This window comes from Aethalodelphis obliquidens, unplaced genomic scaffold (assembly GCF_003676395.1).
Source record: "Aethalodelphis obliquidens isolate GAN/ISIS:26980383/991018 unplaced genomic scaffold, ASM367639v1 scaffold6, whole genome shotgun sequence".
Taxonomy (NCBI): domain Eukaryota; kingdom Metazoa; phylum Chordata; class Mammalia; order Artiodactyla; family Delphinidae; genus Aethalodelphis; species Aethalodelphis obliquidens.
The window spans coordinates 73,275,580-73,299,222 of NW_020837950.1; positions in this window are offsets into that span (position 1 = coordinate 73,275,580).

Sequence of the window (23,643 nt, forward strand, 5' to 3'; positions counted from 1 at the left end):
GACTTTCAGGATGCTGCCGGCTCTCCACGACTGCAGTTCATGTCGGGATGAACAGACCTGCCCATCTTTCTTTGTGGGCCGGAGAGTCGTCTGGGGGTGCATGCCCCCCGAATGGGACTTCTGGGGGGCGGGGTCTATACAGACTCCACGTCACCAGTGCTTCAGAAAGTCTCCCCAGAACAGCTGCATCGGTTTCCCTTTCGTCACATCTTCGCGGCCACCTGGTCTTACGGGACCTCCGTCTGTGGCACCGTGATATGCGTGAGAAGGAAATCAGGTGTTTTCGGTAACGATTCTCTGGCAGCTAACAGGGTGAGGTAGCCGCACTGTGTGTGCAGATGCAGCGAGATGGAGGGGCGGGGTTAGTGTTCCTGAGTGGCAGCCCATGAGGGGGTAGGCGGGGCTCGAGATCTGGATTCTATTGGATTGTGAAGCCTTCAAGCTAAAGAATAGGGTTCTTAGTTGGCAAAGCGATGGGGAGCCCCTGGAGGTTTTTGAGCTGGGGAAGAGCCAGGACTAGAGCCGGGCCTTGGGAGGAGTAACCTGAAAGCACTAGCGTGTGCAAGGTGAAGGGGCATGCATAGGGTCCAAGGAGGGTCTCACCACCATCCTAGCGGTAAGCAGCAAAGCCCCAGGAGGATAGTGGCCATGCAAAGGGACCACATCTCAGGTGTCCACCTGGTGGCACACAGGCCTGGGCAGGGGGTTGGGGGGGTAGGCAGGGTGGGAGGGAGTCTCAGAACATTCTTATTGGCTTGTCAGATGGTCCACTCCCCACACCACAGCCACGTGAAGTGTCCTTGCAGCTGTCCAGATGTGCAGTCAGGCACCAGGCTCCGTTCCCAGCCCAGCTGCTGCATCCACTGTGGTCATGAGAAAGTCACCACCCTCTGGGGACCTCAGTGTTCTCAGTGCTAAAGTGGGAATAACAATCCCACCCAGCGCACGGGGCTGGCGTGGGGTTGAGTGCACATAACCACGCAGGCAAGTCTTTGGCATAGATTTAAAATGTTGGCTTTGAAAAAGACCAAATGTTTGGAATTATTTTGGCTGCCTTTTGAGGGTCTACCCACTTCCTTCCTTGTGGGTCTGCCTTTAAACCCTGAAAAGGGGAGGAAGATTTTCACAAAGTGTTCAGTGGATGCTTCCCAGAGTTCCACTCCCTGGGACGTAGTGGGTGGAGGAGGCAGGGGATGGAGAACGGGGCCGGTGGGGCGGGGGGAGGGGAGGGGGGGGAGAGGGGGGGGGGGGTGGGGGGGGAGGGAGGGAGGGGTGAGAGGGGGAGGGGCAGTGGGAGGAGGAAGATGAAGTGCTAGGCATCCCTGGCGCGCAGGAGGCAGGAGCGGAGCCCGCCCAGGGGAGCCCGGGTTCTCAAGGACCGGGGCCGGCACAGTGTGTGCGCATGGCCAGAACCACGCTTCCGAAGCGCAGGTGACCCCTCCCCAGCCAGTAAGGCCGGGCCAGCCAAGAAGCCCCCTTCCCCGCGGGCTCAGAGCTGCCGGGAGGCTGGGGCGGACAGGAAGACATGCCAACCTCTGTCCCCTGACCAAGCCGTCCCCAGGAGCAGGAAGCTGGGTCAGGGAGGCTAATCCCCTCCAACCCTCAGGGCCTTTGCCAGGAGCCCCTGCCCTGGGCCAGAGCCGATCTCTAGCCCTCTGCTCACCCGCACCCCAGGCTTGATGGGTGCATCGTGTCTTGTCCCTGCTTGGGGAAGGCGCCCACCAGAACCCTGTGCCCTCATGCTCAGCAAACCTCGGACCTAGCCAGGGGCTGTCATTGGTGGAGGGAACCTTTCTTTCTCTGCAGGTATATTCCCTGCTCCAACATTTTATTTTGAAAGGACTGGCCATTGAACACCCACGCACCCACCATCCAGATACTTCCTTGAGCATGTTGCTTTCCTTGCTCTATCACATCTGCCCATCCCTCCATTCCTCCATCCATCACAGCAATGTGTGAATTGGGGTCCCAGCCCTGCCACCTACCAGCAGTGAGACTCGGTGCTGTTGCCTGTCCCCAGGCACCACCTCCTCCTCTGGAAATGGGCGTCATAGGGCTTCTTGCGCTGGAGGCAGTGCCCAAGAAAACGGTGCCACGGATGGACGCTCTCAAGGTTATGTTTTAATGTGACAATACAATCACACACTTGATTTCTTCGTGTGACATCTGTGCACTGACTCACTGGCTCTGCGTTCCGGATGCCGTGTTTTCCTGTCTCAGTAAAGATATGCGAAGTTGTGGTCGCTGAGGCTCGGGTGCAGGAATGTCTGCCTAGAATGGGAAGGGCACCTCGAGGTGGGGGCAGCTTTTGGTTTCCACAATGGAGTGCAGATCTGTGCTTGGAGTTATCCAAACCACTGAGGACCTTCAGACAGCTCAGGCCGCCCCTGACCTTGATTGGAAGTGAATCGGGGTTGGAGAAATGAGGCTGGAACAAAGTGCTGGGGTGAACACAGTGCAGGGAACCTCTTCCCAGGAGCCCGAGGGAAGTTTCTGGAAACCGAGTCTGGCTGTAATGGGAACGCTGCCAGTCTGGCCGGCTCACCCCTCCAGGTTTTGGAATGGATGCCTGTGGCCTAGCGGGACGTGTTTGTGGAGGGCCCCCAGCTCAGGATGCCAGCAGGAACGTTTGGCGTGGGAATGGTAGTTGCACTGCTCAGTTATCCCTGCCAGGGACGGGGCACGTGGGGGCCGGGCGACGAAGCCCCCTCCCCCCAGGGGCTGAATCGGGACTCCAACAGGTTTTCCCGCACTTCCCGGCCTGGGGCTTGCCCACGTGAGTCCATCACACTCAGAAACCCTGAAAGGACTTGTGGAGAACGATGGCCCTCAACAGATTCACTGCAGCAGGACTCGCGACTGCAAAAACTGAACCACCCTCCCTGAAAGCACAGGGGAGTGGGTTATGTAAATAATGACCTGTCATGCAGCTGGGGAAAGAATGGGGTGCTCTCGCTAGGGGGCCCTCCAAAGGATGGACTGGGGAAAGCAAACAAACCAGGGTACAGGATGTGCGTCAGAGATGTGCAAGGGGCGGGGGGTGCACACAAGCAAGTGTATTTACACACACACGTTATGCTAGTTTGTTCATCTGTGGTTGTGTGTGTCCATATCTGTGATGGACAGAATTGTGTCTCCCCAAAATTCATATGTGGAAGCCCTAACCCCCAGTGCCTCCAAATGTGACCTTACCTGGAGATAGGGTCACTGCAGATGTAATGAATTACTACGGTGAGATCACCCTGGAGTGGGTGGGCCCTGATCCAAAATGACTGGTGTCCTTATACAGCGAACGCCCTGCGAAGAGACAGCATCGTGGGGGAGAACGCAGGGCAGGGCCGGGGAGGTGCTGCCACGTGACCACACAAGACTGGAGCTGACCCCGACGCTGGGGGAGAGCCTGGGACAGACACACCCAGCACCTCCAGGGGGGTGTCGCCCTGCCCACGCCTTGGTCTTGGATTTCTGGCCTCCGGACTGTGAGACACTTAGCTTCTGCATTCCCTGGAATGCAGTGCAGCTTCTGTGTCTGTGGGAGGAGGCCTGGGGGCCTGGTGGGAGGCGCCCTCCCAGGAGACCTGGGCGCTGGGACAGCGGCGAGAGGACGTCTCAGGTCCACAGTCTTCACCGTTCAGGTTTTGTACCAGGTGCAAGCACTACTTGATTTTTATAAACAAACTGGACAAAGTTAAAAGTCCTCAGAGTGATGCCCTGGGAGAGGGGAACTTTAAGGGCGTTTGGCAGAGAAGCTGACTGAGGCTGGGGGACCCGAGGTGGCCGGGCTGTGGGATGAAAGCAGAGGATGTGGGGGAGAAGTTCGGGGATCCCGGGGGGCCCAGGGGTCCTCCCGGGCTCAGGTATGCGTGTGATCAAGGCGGGGATGGGGACAGCAGGTGGAGAGGGGCTGGCTGACCCTCTGAAAGTGGGGGATGGAGGGGAGGTCCACGTGGGCAGGTGGTCCCCTGAGGCTGGCATGTTGTCCAGGGGTTGCCGCCTGCCTTACCCGAGGCTGCAGGGAGGCTGGGCTCTGCCTCAGGTCCACCCGCAGCCCCTGGACCACTCTCAGCCTCGACTTCCTCATCTGATGGAGGAATAAACGGCACCCAGGCCAGAGAAAGATGTTCAGGGACCACGCTGGCAACAGGTATCCTCCGAGGGCACCCCTGCCCAGCCCCCAGCCCAGGGCTCAGCTCAGAGTGGGGAGAGGCAGGCAGCACCCAGCGGACCAATGTCTTGTGGGGACCGTCACCTCCCTGCCACTGGAGCTGGCCATCCCAAACCAGTGAGCCTTTCAGCAGGTCCTGGAGGGAATGAATTCTTTGCCCGTTGGAGGGGTGAATTTAAAGCAGTGGGTCATCTGCACAGAAGCCTTCTCCAGAGCTGCTCAGCCGTGGAGGGTTGGCCTGGGGAAGACCCTACAGTCCAACGTGCCTGCACCCCAGGGCCCTCGCCCGCCAGGCCACAGGGCCTGCAGGAAACATCTTCTCTGGTACTTGCAGGGTGAGTTTGATAACTGAAGCAGGAGAAAGATGTTGAGGGAGACTAGGCAAGGTGCAAATTTTGGCTTCCTCCTGCCCCTTGTGCTTGTGTGCAGACCGGTGGGAGGGAAGCACTCCTGCAGGGGCCCCCAGATCCCAGCGGGGACTCAGCGGCATCCGACCAAAGGCCCTTCTGCTGGGTCTCCCGCAGCTGCAGCCTGCGCTCTGAGTGTCTCTAGGACACTGGGTTTTGTCTGTGAAACACCAGGGACCAATCCGTGGATGCCTGGCCCTAGCTCTAATAAATCAGCACACACTTGGGGGCTTAAAACCACAGAAATTTATTCTCTCACAGTTCTGGAGGCCAGAAGTCCTCAATCAGTATCACTGGGTTGGAGTCAAGTGTCTGCAGGGCCGGGCTCCCTCTGGAGGCTCTGGGGGAGGGGCCTTTCTGCCTCTTCCCGTCCCTTGTGGCCCCAGGCATTCCTGGGCTTGTGGCCTCTGTCTCTGTTTTCACGTGGCCTCCTCCTCTGTGTCTGTGTCAAATCTCCCTTGATCTCCAGCTTGTTGGCAGTTAGGGCCCCTTGGATAATCCAGGATCTTCTCAAGATCCTTAACTAATCCCATCTACAAAGGTCACATATCAGGTCACATTTATAGGTTCTAGGGATTAGGACCCCTGTTATCCTTGGGGACATTATTCAGCCCATGACACCACTAAGTCCTCATCAGGCTCCAGTGCAGTAGCTCGGGCCCGGGTCCCTCTATACTTATTGGGGGCATCAGTCGTGTGCTCTTTGGGCCTGGGTGAGGCAACCCCAGTGTCTGCAGAAAGTGAGATTTTAAGCCACAACTAAAATGTTAGCTCACCTGGAAATCAATCTGGGAAATTAATTCAAAGGGAGGGTCCCAAACAATGACTCAGTGTAGAAACCTCCTAACAGGGGGTCATCTAGTTGCTGCTTGCACACCTCTCCTAACAGGGAACTCACTACCATACAAGGTAGCTCATCACATCTTTTTCTGCTCCTACCACCCCCTCCCTTTACTTACACATGTAATGATGTGCAGAAAGATTGCACTTCTGAACAGCTGTGGGAGAGGCTGGTCAGAGCCTCCTTTGTGCGGTCGGGGACAGGCAGGGGCCAGCAGGGTGGGGGACCCTTAGTGGAGGAGGTGGCCAGACCGGACACATTTGTCACCCAACTCCACATACACCCCAAACCTGTGCCATTGAAGAGGGTGGGGTCGGGTGGTGGCAGCTCTTCTGAATGCTCCACCCCCGAGGGGCTGGGTGAGTGGTAGTCTCACTGCCAGATTCCGGGCCGCCTGAACCCCTCAGAGAGAGACTTCTGTCTACGTGTGTCCCTTCGCACGGACAACAAGCCCAGCCCCCCCACGCCACCCTCTGCTCCTTTGCCCACTGCAGAGCCCCTTAGGGAGCGGATCCTGCATCCTGGCCGGGACTCTGACTCCATTTGACCCCCTGCGGCCTGAGTGGCCACTGTGCTTGCGATTCCAGGCCACCGGCGAGGTTTCTTTTTGCACTCACCAGCCTGCTCTAGGCACCCCGAAAGGAATCACCCGGCCAGAGTCACGGGGTAGGGGCATGATTGACTGTCCTGTGTCGTAATAAGGCAAAAATCACTAGAAGCGGCTGCAAAGTGCGGCTTAGCTCTCTCAGCACGGAGGTGGGGAATACAGATAGCAGTTTTATATCACTTTGAATAACACTCCAAAAACATTTAGTGTTCAAGGCATCCAACACTCCATTCTTGGGACCAGGGGAAGATATGCTAAAACAAAGCATCTTCTTGGACCTGAATCTATAAATAAGGCAGATTCTGCTGGAACGTGTTTGCCTCTTTAGCTGGGAGCACAGTGGAAGTATTCATCTAAGGCTGATTCGTTCTGAAGGGTTTGAAAAAGCAAAAGCGATTCGGGTCCTGGAGGAAAGGTCCTGTCCCAAGAGCGCCACCGTGCGGAGACTTCGGAACTGACTTAAAGTAACAACCCGACACCCCTCTTGGGCAGCGAAGTGGAAGCGTGCGTTTTGCCCCTCGAAGCTCTCCTGCATCCTCACACCCCGCACATTTTAGATGACAAACGTGATATCCTAAAACGACATCTCCAGTGTGGTTTCAGGCTTACCACGAGGCAGAACTGAAGTGAGGTTTAAAGATACCTCTTCCCCCTCCCCGGGACGCTTGTTAGACTGTCTCCAGGAGAATTTTACGCTCACAGCCAGTCCCCCGGATGCCCAGATGTGCCACCGACGCCGGACAGTGGAAGCTCAGGAAGACCCTCACGTGGTGGGGGCAGTTCTGCTGCTGGTCCCGGTACTGGACCTGGCCCTCATCCCCACCCCCGCCGGTTAGCCTCTGCCCACAGACTGCGGACTCGGGCTCGGAGATGTGCAGGTGCTTCATTTATCCACTCAGTCATTTGTTCAGCCGCTACTAATGTGATGCAGTCGAGCATCCAGGCCCTGTTCTGGACAGGAGACGGCCCAGACAGAGCCAGACCCACCCTTGCCCGCAGGGAAGATAGACCAGACCCTGTCCCATATCCCTGTGTAACTGCATCGAAATGAAGGCTGAGATGGACAAGCTCAGGGCACGGGAGGGGACCCGCCTCCACGTCTCCTCTGGTCCATGCTTTGTGGTCCCGCAGAGCCGGGGAGGAGGAGGGTGCCCTAGCCCCCGGGAGCTAAGGCGGCCTTGAGAACCCATCAAGGATGACACTTATTACCACATCAGACCCAAGTTCAAGAGGCAATGCCCAGCCTGGTCTCTCACATGGACATCTAGGTGGAATTAGCTCACTCCCCTCCCCCCTCCTTTCTATATCTGGAATATTTCGCTGATGCCCTCATGGGTGTGAGAATAAACTGGGCCCCAGCAGTCAGGGTCCATTGGAAGGAAGGTGGCGGGAGGTACAGACAAGAATACTCTTCCTAAAACAAGAAACACACGCAGAGGCCAGAGGACTAAGATGTTTTCCCACCAGGGCCTAACTAGCCAGGAGTCATTTTCTGGGGCCCTGGGGCACCAGTTTCCTGAACTCCACTCTCTCCCCTTTGTATGTAAGGGGAGCATTACTTAATGAAATGGCAACAGAGAAAGCAGGGACTGGATGAGGCTGAGAATCGGCAAGGGTAGGAGATTGCAGGGGTCACTGAGACTTTAGTCCAACACAGTCCCTCTATGGGAGGGGAAAACGGGTCAGGGAGCAGCAGGGGATGACCTGCCAGTGCCCTGGAGGACAGACTCCCTGTCGTGGCTGGGAAGCAGCCACTCACTCTACCTTGGACACATGCGGGTCCACAACAGACAGCTGATGCCTTGACTGAATCCAACTTTAAAGTGTAATTCCCATCACACCATTGTAAATTAACTACACTTCAACTATAAATAAATAAATGAATAAGTGTAATTCCCAGACCGGGGAAGTCATCAGATCCCCGCCTCCTGGGCGGTTCCTTCTGGTCTGCGTGTGGGTGGGGCGGGGCTTCCAACTAGGGGCGGGGCTTCCACCTGGGGGATCCGCCTTCTCAGGACCTTGGCCCGATTCTTCTTCATTTAATGCCCCAGGACTACACCAGGAGGTAGGTGTCCTGAGGGGTGTGCTGAGCTGCCAGTGGCTCACAGCCCCACAACGCGTCACAAGGCCAACTCAAGGTCTCTGAAGGCAACTCACGTCCCTGCCCCTGCCTGCAAGAAGTCTCTGTCCTTGACGGGAGATACGATGCCATAAGCTACCAAACCACCATCCACTCGGCCCCGCCGCTGCTCGGACTGCGTGTCAGTCTCTGGCCTCAGGATACCCCAGGTTGGTAAACCGTATGCCCAATCGCCACTTTAAGCCTCAGTTTTTTAATGGAAAAATGGACGTGATAACAGAACCGACCCAGTCAAGTTGTTGTGAGAGGGATACCGCGGGGTGCAGGAGGGAACCTGAACCCCCATGAGGACCGGCGTCCGCCCCCTCCCTGGCCACCGACCCACCAGCAAGAACATCCCGGATCGCCCGCGCACTGCGGACTGCACACCTCCGCTCCCCGCCGCAGCTCACTGGGGGACCCCGCCAGATGACTCTACCGCTATTGAGACGTCTATGTGATCCGTATGGCTGAAAAGTCGTTTCCCAGAGAGAGCAGGGCACCTCTTCCCTAATCCCAAAGGGAGAGAGAGCAACAGAAATCCCGGGGCGTCCGGCCCTCGGGCGCGGGTATGCGCGCTCATCCTCGCTCTGCGCTGCGCGGAGGAACCCAAGGCGCCAGGGAACGCGCTTTGCCTGGCGGGAGCCACCCGGCTTCCTGCCCGACCCCGCGGACGCTGGGGAACCCGACTCCTTCCCGCGCCTCCTCCTGGCCGGGCTGACACAGAATGATCCAAGCCAATCGCCATCTCCAGGCAGCAGCTGGAGAACTGGCTCGTCTGAGCTAAGGACTAGGGGCAGGGAACTTACATCACCCAGCCCCGCCGGCTGGGCTCTCAGTCCCAGGCACCCCTCCTCTCATAGCACCTCGGGGAAAGCTGAGCCCCTGAAAGGAGCTGGTGGCCCCAAGGTGGAGGCAGAGCTGGGTTGACCTCATACCGCTGCAAGGTAACCTAGAGGAGGGACCACGGGTGCCTCAGACCACAGTGGGGTGTACCCTGCCTCTCCTCATGGGGTTTCATTGCGCATTTCAAGGGAGACAGCTCTGCAGAGCAGAGTGGAGAAGGTGGAAAAATCAACTGGAAAGGCAAGCCCAGCAGCGGGCCCTTGGCCCAAGCATCCACTTCCTTGGCTCCAAGACGCTTGTCTTAGGCCAGTTACTCTGTCCCGCCTGAGGGAACAATGGCGTTTATCAAATTCCTAGGGACGCTCCCTGCTTGTGAGGGATCCGGGAGCCCCTCCACCGCTTCTCAGATGCACTTTCCTCCTGCTGCTGTGGGGTCTGGACCCCCAGCAACTTGCCTCTCTTCTGAGCCCTGTGGCACAAAGCTGGTGCAGGGAGTGGGGTGTGGATGCAGCCCCTGTCCGCAGGACCTAGAGCCCCCAGCATCCTGGTGAACACCTGGCTGCTGGGTGTACCAGCCGTGGGGCCCCTGTTCAGTTCAGTTTTCTTTGAACTCTCTGTTGGGTCTAGTGGGGGGTAGGGGTCCTCCCTTCCTCCCTCCCTCCCTCCCTTCCTTCCCAACTTGTCAGAGCCAGGCCAAGTGTGAGCTTTGGGGCTTTAGCTGTGTACAGGCAGGAGGGTCTGCAGATCTGAAACGGAAAAATAAGTAAGCACACAGGATCCGGATACCTGTGGCTGACACGCAGTCTTGGGCCAAGCCCAGGCTTTGCCAGGAGGAGGCAGAGGTCTGCGGGGTGGTGACACTCGCTCATCCAGGGCCACCTGCTGGAGGTGGCAGAGTTGAGATTTACCTCAGGGGACTCGGAGGCCATCCTCCCGACAGCTTCCAGGACCAGACGGTTCATCCCCCTTAAAAGTAAAGGTTGGGCTTCCCTGGTGGCGCAGTGGTTAAGAGTCCGCCTGCCGATGCAGGGGACGCGGGTTCATGCCACGGTCCGGGAAGATCCCACGTGCCGCGGAGCAGCTGGGCCCGTGAGCCATGGCCGCTGAGCCTGTGCGTCCGGAGCCTGTGCTCCGCAACGGGAGAGGCCACAACAGTGAGAGGCCCGCGTACCGCACACAAAAAAAGTAAAGGTTGACAGCCAACCCCTGGGGGAAAGGAGGCCACGGAGGCCAAGAGGACAGGGCCAGCCCCGCGCCAAATGGCCGCTAAAGCAGGAGGGGAGCAGATGAGCAAACCCCGGGCAGGCACCCCCTCTGCCTGCACACTCCACGCAGGACCTACCTGGTTAGATGGCCCAACAGAATCCCCTCCCCACAAAAGTGCTGTCGCCGCTCCCACTCTACAGGGCGGGGAGTCCAGGTGAGGGGCTCACAAAACGCCCAGACAGGGCTGGAGCCCAGAGGAGGGAGGCTTACCTGGAACTCCACACACTCCCACCATCTTAATTCAACAGGGTTTGTCAGACTCGCCAGGCCAATTCTGCGTCTCACCACTTGTCCCTGCGGCTCCAATTCTGATCCGGGGCCGATCTGAGGCTGCCCCAGCGTGGGCCAGGCGCCCTGCCGAGTACCCTGCAAGCTCCCCTCCCCGGACATGACCGTGAGCCCCGGCCAGTAGAGCTGTGGGATCCCGGGCCTCCCCAGCCTCCCTAGTGCCGGGGCCGCGCGCGGGGGTTGATTCCGGGCCGTGCCCAGCAGCAGCGGTGGCCTATCGTCCTGCACCTCCCCTTCCCTTCCCCCCACACCGCCAGGCTGCACCAGGGCAGAGGCCAGTCTGGAGCTCGCTTTGGGCAAATGCTGGCTCCGGGCAGGGTTCAGTTTCCCCAATGTCAAGCTGTCCCTGGATTAGGAGGCCTGTTCCCAGTGGCTCTGACTCTCTTGTCGACCCCAAGTTGGGTGCACCCCCTTCCGTTGTGTTTCAGGCTATTTTGCTGAGTGACTGGAGCCTCAGTTTCCTCACTGGGAAATGGGTACAACAATGATCCTTCCCAGGGCTGCTGTGGGGACCAAGTTACACACCCTCTGCCCGCACGGACCTAGGGGAGGTTGTGGTCAAGGGAGGGGCGAGGCCTGGCCACCGCAAAGCCACAGCCTCACTGGCATCTCCCTCTAGGTGGTGGTGGGGAGTCAGGACCTCAGCTTGGAGGGAAGATCCTGCAGCAGACGCATTCCAGAATCTGAGTCTCAACCTGCCCCTGAAGCCCGGCGCCCACACATCCCTGCCACGGTGTCCACTGTCCCTTCCTAGGCACTGTGACCCCAAATCCCGCACGTCCCCAACTCCTGTCCTGCAAACCTCACATCCTACGGGTGCAGAAAGCGTCATGTCTCCCCTCCCCCCACCCCAAGCAAGAAGAGGATGGTTTTCTTGTCACTCAGGCCCAGCTTGAATGCTTCCTCCTTCCAGCCGCCTTCCCTGACCTCAGAGCGCACAGTGTACATTCACTGAAGTGCTAACTGCCCACCCAGCCCACCCGGCCCACCCCCAAGCTCCTTGGTGGCCACCCGTTAGCTCACCGCCTATCCTCAGGGCCTAGAATCCTGCCTCGCCCAGAGAAGACACTCAAAAAATATTTGCTGACTGAAGGGAGTGAATCCCGGTTGGCGGCTGCACACGTTAACCCCGCAAAGCCGTTTCTCGTTGGGGGACCCCGGAGCCGGTGGATGGCAGGAGGAGACACTGTCAGCACCGCGATTAACCTTCACAGCGTAGTTTGTGTGCCACCTCCTCCGGGCAGCCCTCCGCCCTGCGCCCCAGCTCTAGCTCTTCCTTCCCAGTTTCCTTTGTCGCTGCGCACTGGGCTGCGCCCTCTTCCTGAGTCGGGTTCCCGCAGCGCCCGGCGCGGGAGAGCGCAGGCCTGTCTGGATGAGCGAACCGGAAGTCTGCGGCCCGCGAAGCTCCGGGTCAGGGTGCGGGTTTGGGTCTCAGGCCCTCCTGGGGCTGCAGGCGGCTCGGTGAGAAGCCCAGCGAGGCCTCTGCGCCCCGCGGGCTACCCGGTTTATCGCCTGGGAAACTGAGGTTCGGCCGGTGCACCGGGGCCCGCGGTCACCCCGCAAGCGCAGGCGCCTCCGGAAGGCGCTGTCCCTTGCCCGGCAGAGCCTGCAGCGGGGCGATCGTGCGTCACTCGCCCTCCCCCGACACCAGCCCGCTCTCGGAGAAGGAAGGCGGGCGGCCGTCAGCCGGAGACTGGCGGTGTCCCGGGGCGGGAAGCCAGGCCTAGCAGGCCCACGCCGTCCTCCGGCCCGGGTCCCGCGCTGGGCGCCGCTGCCTGGGTGCCGAGGGCGGCGGTGATCCCACCGCGCGGCATCTGCCGGGGCTTCCGTAGCCTCATCTTTCTACCCGTCCTGCCCGCAGCTTCTGCGCATTTAAAGCCAGATGAAGCGCCTCTTTCTGGGTGGTCTGAGTTTCTTCCCCGGTTTCCCTGGGCTTCGCTTTTCTCTCTCCCGTGGGGACACCTATGGCCGTGCGCCACTCGCGGACGCTGCGGGCACAGGCAGGCTGCTCCAACTCCGTAGGAAATGCTTCCTTCCGACCCTGAGCAGATCGTGTCAGCGAGGGGAACCGTCGTGCAATTTGCTGATGGGACGTATCCGGGGGGACGCAGGCCGGTGACCTCGCGCTGCGGACACGTATTTCCGTGGAAAGCTCCCGGGGGACACAGCGCCTGCTCCGACACCGCCCGTCCCGGCGGGAATCAAGGTCCCTGAGCCCGAAGCCCCCGGCCTCACCTGCCGTCCTGTATGAGGCCGGGAAGAGAAGGCGCGGGACCGAGCGAGTAGCCCCCGCGGCGGGTGAGGGAGCGAGATGACTTTTAAGCGCGTGGAAGGAAACCACGCAGCCGCGTGCGGCCCCCGAGCCAGGTCCTCTGTTCCCGCCGCCGCCGCTCTTCAGGGCCAATGGTTCGAGGTATCCACGGTCCGCGGGAGACCTCCTGCCCCTGGTGCCGTCCTTCCTGCCAGCACTGGAGGACCCGGTGCCCCCAGTGACGCACCCGCTGCCCCACGCCTTGGCCCGCAGCCTATTCCTGTCCCAAGAATGGGTGCTCCCCTAGCATCTCGGGCCTTTAAAATTGGGGTGCGGGGCCAGAGCCGCTGTTGAAACTGGGTATTAGCGCTCTCGCCCTTCCCCACTACCTTCCCACCCCGCGGCCTCCGGGAGCACTCGCAGCAGCTCTGCCAGGAGCCGCCTTGGGTCTCCATTTCCCTGACGGAGAAACTGAGTCTTAGCAGAGCAGAGGCTGAGCGGTGAGCACCGCAAGGCTGCAAGTGCAGGGCGACCGCCCGCCTCAGTTTCCCTCAAGGACCTCAGGTAACACCGTTTCTAAAACGGGCCCAGGATACGTCGCCCGCCGACCACAGCCTCCGATGCCCAGCACAGCCGGAGCGCGGTTGCCAAACCCGCAAAGGTGCCCTGAATCCCAGGTGGCGGGGAGCCCGGGTCAACCCGACACGGACAGTCTGTGCGACGCGAGCCCCCATCGCCCATCGTGGGCTGAATGCGTTACCAGCGAGAACAGAGTCCGACCTTAACCCCCTACCCCCTACTCGCGTCGCGGCTGTTGACTCAAGGCTCAGGGGCTTCCGCTTCTTCCCTTGGCTTTAAATCCCCCAAATGAAGCCGTCCTCTCCCACCCCGGCGGCCCCGCAGCTCCTCCGCGCTGCCTCGGCCCCGCCGGCCCTGGTCCCTTTCCGTCCGGCCCGCCTTCTGCGGCAGCCGCCTCCCCGCGCCCCCGGCCCGCCCCGGCCCGCCCCGGCCCGGGTGGTGCAGGTCTTACCGCTGCCGGCCCGGCCCTGCGCCCCTGCCGCTCCGCGCTCCCCGCTCTGGGCGCATCGCCCCGGGACGCCGGGGGCAGGCGGCCAACCCGGACCTCCGGGCGCGCTTCTGCCCCGGCGGATTATCTCCCTTCCCCCACCAGGCCCCGGCGGGGGGCACCGACTCGCCCTGAAAGCTGGGAACGCTGGATGTTCCCCGCCCAGCGCCAGCCGCCTGCGCCACCGCGACTGCTTGTTTAACCTTCCCACCGAGCGGCGACCCCGCACCCCGCCAGGCGCTGCCAGCCGGGTCCACGGTGAGTGCCGAGTCCCCGCGGTGAGTGACAGACCCTCCTGGCGTCCATCCGGCTCCAGCTCTGAAGCGCAGGGACCCGGTCGAGGCCTGGGGCTGCCCCAGGCTCGGGGCACCTGCAGCAGGGCGGCAGTCTCTCCCCTTTGACATCTTCTCAGGGAACTGAAGCTCCCTCCCCAGGTCACTGCCCACAGGGGTGCCCAGATCCTGGCAGCTCTGGCTACATAGTTTTGTGGTCCAAAGTGAAAATGTGGCCTCTTGTTCACAAATTAAGAAGCAAGAAGACTTTCAAGGCAGCGAAAGCCAAGAGAAGCCTTCCTGAGCACAGGGCCCCGTGTGGCTGGACATAAACGCATGAAGCCAGCCCTGCCTCCAGGACCCGGGCCCTCAGCAGAGCCCCACCAGGGGCCTCTCTCAGAGCTTTTCCCTCCCCCTGCACCGAGAGCTCAGTCCTGGGGCCCTCTGCCCTGGGCAGGGGGCGTGCAGAAAGTGGGGTGGGAAGAGGCAGGGCAGGCGGGTGGACTGGACAGTCTCGGAGGCCCGGCCCAGGACGCGCCTGCGAGCTCTCTCGTGCCACTGGCATGCGGCCACCGCCAGGCCACCCTCGGGTCTCCCCCAGCCGGAGCTGTGGAGGGTGGCAGCTTGACTGAGCACAGACTGGGGAGTTCGGTCTTAAGGGAGAACCCACTACACACACGGGGTGCTGCGCAGGGCTGGGGACCGAGGGGCTGTGGTCACGGCCAGCCCTAGAGCCCTGGGCAGCTCCGGGTCCAGCCTGCTTGAGCTGAAACCCCAGTGATCTCAGAGTGCAGAGGGCTTGTTGGGCGGGGTCTGGCAACCTGAATTCAAGGGCAGATTCACTGTAGTCACCAAGGCCCTGGGGAAGTCCGAGCCGCGTGTTGACCAGGGCCTACAGTTGGTGAAAAGAAAGCGCTATATTCCTACATTTTCCAAACAAGAGCCCGATGATTGTACAAATCTTAGGCCCACCAGAGTCCAGCCACTCCTGTGCATTTCTGGGTGTGTTTCTCCCATGCTCGGAGTTTCACCCTCTGGACGACGGGGACGATAACGTGGCCTCCAGGTGTGGAGTGACAGGCGGGGCTGGGGACGCTGGGACCTCGCGTTCCCCGGGACAGCCCATGCTCAACCGTGTATCGATTTTCCCATTTTAGCCTTACAGTCCTGTCGTGTCCTTTCAGGAGACCAGGAAATGGAGGCCCAAAGGAGCTGGGTGACTCGCCCCAAATCGCTCAGCGGATGCTGGGTCCTCGCTCCGTGGACCACATCAGGGAGTGGGTGGGCACTGGGCTGCGTTCAGGCTGGACATCTTGGACCTGGGGACCCAGCGGGGCTTGAGAGGCCAGAGGGACCCAGGGCAGGGTCTGCAGAGACCCATGGCCAGCCTGGGTGGTAGCACCCATTTCTTCTCTCTGCAGACAAGCCTGCCTCAAAGACAGAACCTGGAGGCAGCTGAGGCCCCGGAGCTCGCCCCAGCCCCCGGCTGTGCCCGCAGGGCTTGCGCTGCTCCAGCACCGGGAGATGCTTCTCTTCTCCAGACTGGGGATCGCATCCCAGCTCTGCGCGGGAAACCTGGCCCAAACGTTGGCCCCTCTGGGCCTCAGTTTCCCTCCCTGTGAAGGCGTGGGCGGGGCTGTCAGCTCTTCTGTAACTTGAGTTGGGGCAGCCACGGGATGAAGCAGATGTTTTCCCTGAGGTGTTTCCCAAACTCCTCCATCCCCAGGGAAAGGGCATTTGTGTGCAGTGAACCTTCCACACCCCGCACCCCGGTGTACAATGCTCCCCTGATGAATGTGGACGTGGAAAGAGTCTCCGGGTTCATGGCGGCTCCAGGAAGCACTAGGGGCCTTTGACAGGTGTGTGTCGGGGCTGACAGGGCCTGGGGGTCTTGGAGTCCACTAGCCCCGCCTGATACTCCATCCTTGCCTCCAGGAACCTCGGGAAAAGCTGGGTCCCCACTGGCGGCCGGCCCCTGACCCACCCAGCTCTCCCAGCCCGCGGCCGGGCCACAGGAGGTTGACGGGACAGGAAGCTGGGGTCGTGTGTGCACAGGGGCCTGGACCCCATCGGGGACACCAGTTAGGGATGGAAAGTCCCCGCATGAGCCCCCAGGATAAGCCATCCTTTTCCCACTCCCCATGGGGTGGTGGAATGGGGTCGGGGGTGAGAGGAGGGTGCTTCTGCAAATCTGGTAATTGAGTTTTCTCAACAACCTCGTGAGGTAACAGGCCACTCTCGGTCCGCTGAGCAGGAAACAGAGGCGCAGAGAGGTTAGGGAACTCACTAAGGCCACAGAGCAGCGGGGAGACTGGATTTGAATCCAGGACAATGAACTGCTTTCAGCCGCCAGCCTCTGTGCGGATGCACAGACCCAGCGCGCTTGGAGGTGAGGGGCAGAAAGCCCACCCGGGAAGATGGGAATACACACCCATTTCCTTCGCGCATTGATTGATTTCCCTTCCAGAGCTCCTGCGTTATGCAAGGCCTGGGCTCTGAAGGGCAGCCGATTTAAATGGAAATAAGTCCGGGAAAAACAAATCAACACAGCCCCAGCTTCAACTCCCTGGAAAAGCACATCCTAAGCGCTGATCCAGTCAGGGCATAATAGGACCGATTTAGAGACGACTTTGCGAAGCTGTTAACTCTGCTCTCAGGGGCCTCAGCTTCGGACGGTGTCTCCAGCATCTCTGGGTCCTTCCTAAGATCATTTCCTGTTCTGGATGAAAGCGGGTGTTACCAGGGAAACTGGAGGGTTTTTACCTTTTCCCCCTAAGGAGTCTGGGTGTTTTCAAATGAGCACATTTAGGGATCGTTCACCCGGAAGTGGCTTTTGGAGGTTCGGAATCTCAGGGGGTTTGAAATCTCAGCCAGCAATTTCCAAGTACCTCCATTACCTCTGCAAAAAGCGACATATACGCCCCTCCGCCCCCTCCATACATCCCTTCCTTCCTTCCTTCCTTCCTTCCTTCCTTCCTCTTTCCCTTTCTTCCTTCTTTCCTCTTTCCCTTTCTTCCTTCCTCTTCCTTTCCTTTCTTCCTTCTCTCAAAGAATCTTTACTGGGTGCCTGGGATACGCCAATCATTAGTCCAGTTCCTGGACAGTGGGCAAGCAGCCGGGGTCCTGCCCCTGTGGGACTCACGGCCTTTAGATGACTAGCTCACCTCGGTGGCAGCTTGTTCACTGTTTTCATTTTAGAAACGCAGAAGCTGAGGCCCAGAGAGGTGAAGCGATCTGCCCAAGGTCGCCCAGCAAATGGGTAGGTTCCTTAACCTGACACCAAACCCTCCCCACCAGGTCGTCCCCTTCAGCTCCTCTTGCAAGGCTCCCCTCCCCCCGACTCTGCGCTCCAGCAGGTCCACAGCCGGGCCAGGCTGCCTTTGCACATGCGGCTCCCCTTCTCCCTCCGTCCTCGGAAGTCGACTCATTGTTAAAAATACCAGCGTCACTGAGAGTGTGCGCATCCTCTGTGCGTGGAGTTTCTCCAGCCTCGCCCCTGCTCTGTCCCATCGTGGTCTTGGTGTGACCCTCCCTCCCTCCCACTCACCTGCCCACGGCCCGAGGGCTGACCCAGCTCTGTGCGGGACCCCAGCCCCGAGCGAGCACTGCGCCAGGCCCATGCTGCCGTCTTCACTGTAGCCTGACCAGATGAATGACAAGCCTTTGAAGCAGAAAGGGACAGGTAAGGAAGAGGAGGCATGTCTGGTGCCCCGTGGGGACCAGGATGGCATGTAGGGGTCTCGGGAGAAGATGACCAGGGGAAGGTATTGGGGCCACCTGAGGAAGGCGGTTGAGTGGCTGAGGTAGGAAGGGCAGTGGGAACCAAAGACAGAGTTTTAGCAGAATGACATTCCCCTCTGTCGACATCATCACCCACCGTGGTTTTAATTAGATTCTGGTACTTCCCAGCGCCCCTTAGGAGCTAAAAGTACTTTGATTTACATCTGCTGATCAAATGTGGGAGGAAACCCAGAAAAAATAGCGTCCATATTGTTGTCAGAGCACGTTCTTGGCTCTCAATTTGAGATTAGCATAATAGTTGTCTAAGGCTAACAACAGTAAATTTTTCCTGTCTGGAAATGTGTTAATGATATTTAGGAGAAAGTATCTTTTGATGGAGGTGAAGCTGGTTCCTGAATTAAGGTTAGGCTTGCTCAGAGCGATTTTATCTTTCATGTGTTTTCTTGGAGGAATCACAGGAAGACATCTGGGTACTGTTCATCATCATTTTTTTATATTTTAAAAATATGTGCTCCCCCATCCGCAGAGCCACTGAATTATGAGGATGGTATAGAGCCAGAACCTCCAAGGCTGGTCACATCCTTCCCATCACGGGCCCTTAAAATCCAGTGTTCAATGACTTAGTTCTTTGCTTTCCCACAGGTGAGGCATTACTAAGCCCATTTTACAGCTGGGAAGATCGAGCCTGAGGCAGAGCGGCCGGTGGACCCAAGAACGGGACCCAGGTCCCTGCTCTGTCTTGACTTTACTTTCTAAGCCAGTGTTGAGCATCTCCTGTCTTTGCTGGAAGGGGGCCCAGCTCTGCTGGGGCCGCTGGGCGGTCGTCCAGGCTGGCTGGACTAACAGACACCAGGTCTAGAGCTGGAGTTTTGTCTTTGTGAAATTAGCTGCCGTGAGTGTGTTGGTGTCCAGCTTTTCTGAACCTCACCATTTTCTCTTGGAAATCTTGCCCTGTTCACTCTTATTCAGGAAGAGGGGAAGGGGAGACCAGTCTGACCGTAGCTGACCTTGTCCTCCCCCTTGGCCCCAGAAGGAGCCCTGGGCTGGGGGTCGGTGTGGAGCCTGGTCCCTCCCTCCCTCCCTCCCTCTCCCCTTCCCTGTCGTGGGCCTCAGCTTCTATGGCCTCATCATCCGAGGGATGAACAGGCGCCCAAGATGAAGCTGGCCCCATGGGCATCCAGTCGACAAGCCCCAAGATAGCGCCAGGGTCCAGGCACCTCACAGGTGGACAGAGAAGGACCCTGAGAAGCCTCTCTCCTCACAGATGTGAGATGTCAGCTGGTCGAGCGACCCCTGCCGGACTCAAGGCTGAACCCTCAGAGCCGAGATTCTCACTGCTTCCCGACTCACCCCAAACTCAGAGGGGCCCCCTTGACACACCGAGTCTCGCTCTGTGGAGCCTCACCCTGCAGGGCTCCTCGGAAAATGGGTCTGCTAGGTGCGGGATGCTGGACGCGCCCCCCGCAGAGCATCTGTGTGACGTAGGCTGAGCCGGTGCTTCCTGAACTCCCCACGCACGGAGACCCCTTGTCCCGAGCGGTCAGGGTCCACTCAGGGGCAGAAACCACACAGGTTTTTTAACAGAGAATTTCCTATAAAGAACTGCTAACCAGGTATCAGAGAACCGAAAGGGCAAAAAGAGACTCCAAGACGCCAGGAGGGGAAACCGCAGGCTGGCCTCGGGAGCAGCACCGGGAGGAACTTCAGGGCGGGGGTGTGGAGCACGGTGGCGACAAGGAGCAGGTTTTCTCTGCGTGATGCCTTCCCTGCAAATTCTACCTAGAAGCTTCCATCACACTGTGAGCTGCCCAGCACGCACCTGGCACAGACCCAGCATCTACCAGGCGCGTACCGTTCCTGAGGCTGCGGTCGCAAATTACCCCAGACTCCGTGCCTGAAACAACAAAGTGTTCTTCTCTAGCAGCTCTGGAGCCAGAAGTCTGAATCCGAGTGTGGGCAGGGCGGAGCTCCCTCTGGGAGTGCCGGGGGAGGAATCTTCCTGCTTCTTCCAGCGCGCCTGGCAACTCCAGGCGTGCCTGGGCTCGTGGCCACATCACTCCAATCTCTGCTTCCATCACAGGCCTCAATCTCTGCTTCCGTCTCAGGCCTTCTCCCCTGTGTGTCTGTGTCCAAATCTCTCTTTCTCTTCTCTTAGAAGGCCACCAGCCACTGGGTTGAGGTCACACCTTACTCAAGGATGACCTCACCTCGAGATCCTTAACCACATCTGCAAAGACCCTTCTTCCAAGTAAGGTCTCATTCACATGTTCTGGGGGTTAGGATGTGGACCTGTCTCTTTTAGGGGCACCAGTGAACCCCCAAAGGAGTGCAAAGGGACCAATGTGTGACAGCTGCTGAACTTGAGACCCATCTCGGAGTCATCTCCACCGTGAAGCCTCCCCTCGCTCCCACCAACCCCAGTCCCCCCTCCGCACTTCCTTAGAGCACTGCACACACCTCTGTGACGATATTCATTCATCTACCCATGCTTCCGTCCATCCATCCATCCATCCACCCATCCATCCATCCATCCACCCATCCATCCATCTATCCATCCTTCCAGCCAGCCAGCCAGCCATCCCTCCTTCCTTCCATCCCTCCTTCCATCCATCCATCCAGCCAGCCAGCCATCCACCCATCCTTTCATTCATTCATCCATCCTTCCATCCATCCATCCTTCCATCCATCCATCCATCCTTCCTTCCACCCCTCCTTCCTTCCATCCATCCACCCATCCATCTATCCATCCATCCATCTATCCCTCCTTCCTTCCATCCATCCATCCATCCTTCCTTCCATCCATCCTTCCATCCATCCATCCATCCCTCCWTCCWTCCATCCCTCCTTCCWTCCATCCCTCCWTCCWTCCATCCMTCCATCCTTCCATCCATCCATCCTTCCATCCATCCATCCTTCCTTCCTTCCACCCCTCCTTCCTTCCATCCATCCATCTATCCACCCATCCATCCATCTATCCATCCTTACTTCCATCCATCCATCCATCCATCCATCCAGCCAGCCAGCCATCCACCCATCCTTTCATTCATCCATCCATCCTTCCATCCATGCATTCACTCGTGCAGTAGCCTCCATTCCACACTTTCTAAGCTCAGTCTCTGCCGGGCACCGAGCTGCTGCCGGCCCGAGCCGGGAGCCACTCAGGCGGGGTGCCTTAGGAGTGCAGGGTCGGCGGCGCCACCAGACCTCTGGCTGTTGGCGATAGGCTGTTGCTCCCCCGCCATCTCCCAGCTGTAATTGTTCAGCTTCTCTGGGCTTCTTTCCTCTTCTGTGAAATGGGTTGATAATGCCGCCCCCTCCTGGTTGCTAGGGAGCCCCAGGGCGGTAGTGGCTGGTCCTAGGTGCTCAGCAGCAGGCCCCCGTGCTCAGCCTCCCCCCACCACCCCGCGCCCTGCTACTCCCTGCAGCGCACCCAGGGCTGGGGCCTGTGTGCGAGCGGGGCTTCCAGGATGCGCTTGGTGGGAGCTGCGGCCAGAGAAGGGGGGGCAAGGAGGGCGATGCCGAGAGCGGCCGCCCTCCTCGGACCTAAGGGAAAATCTCAGACACCCCCAAGTTTCTCTCTGTCTCAATTTCGAAAGGCATCGAGGCTTCAGGCGTCTGCAGCCATTTCAGCCCTAACGGCCCCTCCCATCCCGGGGGCTGCTTGGAGAGCGGCCTCTCCTCTCTGCGGGTGAGCGGTCTGGGCTATTCAGAAACAAATGGCCCGGAGCGAGAATCCCTGCTGTCCGAGGGCCTTAGGATCAACCGGGAGCGGTGCCCAGTCACGGAGCCCGAGGGGCCAGGTGGGGGGCACGGCTGCCGGCACAGAGGCTGGGCTGGCCGCGGGCCAGCACCCCACCCCGCCCAGTGACCTCAGGGGCCGAGCCAGGGACTGCTGGAGGGCTCTGGAGGAGGGGAGGGCTCCCCGCTGAACTCCACTCCGGCTTTCTTTCCCAAAGGCCCGGGCGGGGGCTGCTGATGGATGGCTACGTAATCTGTCCTGAATGGAGTGGAGGGGACCCAGTGGCCCGTGAAGAGTCCCTTTCCGCACCCCGTCCTCCCCGCCCTCCCCGGAGTTTTCTTTACAAATTAGAGAAGGGCATCGGGTCGCATCCCAGAAGCCAGCTCAGGGTCAGAGCAACCCATGCGCGCAGGACACAGGGCCCGGTCCCTGCTCGGATGACCTGGGCCGGCTAGGACCCAACCCCTGCAGAAGGATGGGAGCAAGAAAGGGAGAGAGTGCATGGGGGCGGGATTGGGGGTGCAGACCCAGGGTGGGGGTGGGACTTCCCCGGGGCCCCCGGGCAAGGGGACTGGAGAGAGGGCTGGTCTGACCCCAAGGCCCCTGGGCTCCCCCACCCCGGGCAGCAGCTATCTAAAGACAAGAGAATCTAAATGCTAGACCTTTGACGCAGGCTCCTGCGCTAGATTTCCTGGAATTTGGCCCAGTGACTTGCTTTGACCTACAGGCTACAGGGGCCAGAGGTCCTGGCCCCCTTGGACGCTCAGACCGCCGCGTGCAGGAGCCTGGCCGGCCCCCATCGTGGAGGAGAAGCAAGACTCTTGGACGCTCAGACCACACCTGGGAAGACGGCCCCACCAAGACCACGGGCCGTGAGTAATAGCGATCACAGCGTCCTGGCACCAGGCGTAGGTAGGCAAGGGTGGTCCTCCTGCAGCAGTAGTTGACTGATAGCTCTCACCTCTCGGTCCTGAAGACTGGGTACGTTTTCCTCCTGTTCCAGGGGCTCAAGGAGAAATGTCACAGGTGCCATTTTGTCTCCCCCAGATCCTTGTTGAGGTCCTGACCCCAGGATCTCAGAAGTGACCTTATTTGGAAAGAGCGCCGTTGCGAGGTAATCAGTTAACACGAGGTCATCCTGGAGCAGGTGGGCCCCTACCCAGTATGACGGGTCCTTATAAAAGGGGACATCGGGACGCAGACACGACTACAGGGAGGAGGCCATGTGGAGGTGAAGGTGGAGGCCTAGGGTGACACAGCAGAAGCCAAGGAAGCCAGACTGCCAGCAACCACAGACGCCCGGCGGGAGGCCTCGCGGGTTCTCCCTCACAGCCTCGGAAGGAATCGGCCCTGCCAACCCCTTGATCTCTGACTTCCGGTCTCCAGAACTACCTTTCTGCTGTTGAAGCCGCCCAGCTTGTGGTTCCTGGTTACAGCAGCTCTAGGAAACTGATGCAAGAAAACTCAGGTGATTGAGGACCCTTCCAGGCCCCGGCGTCCTGGCACACCTGTTGGTGTTCCCACTGTCTTAAAGGAACAGTCAGGAGAGGAATCCCCGTTCTGTGTCGTCATCGCATCTGACCGCATCCATCACTGGGGGACACTAGCTTTGATCGCTTGATTAAGGTGGGGTCTGCCAGGGGTCTCCACTGTAGACTGACCCCTTTTCCTTTGGAAATCAAGAAGTATTTTGTCGGAGGTACGTGGAGACTTTGCAAATAACCATTCTTGTCACGCTTGCAATTAACCATTCATTGCACTATAAAAGTGTGGGCCTGCAGACTCCTGTTTTATTTGATAGGTTACAATCTGTCACTAACATAACTGATTCTGCTGCTCTGATCATCCCACATCTGGCTTCCTTACCCTCCTGGGCTGTGACTTCCCACACTGGGCCCCGGCACCGCTCCCACCTCGGAGCTGAATCGTTCAGGGCGGACGGGAAGAAGGGCAGGCTTTACCGGCTGGTTCTGTAGACTTCCAGCCATCCAAGCTAGCCGGGGCCAGCCCAGCTTCAGCGGAGGGGAGTGGACTT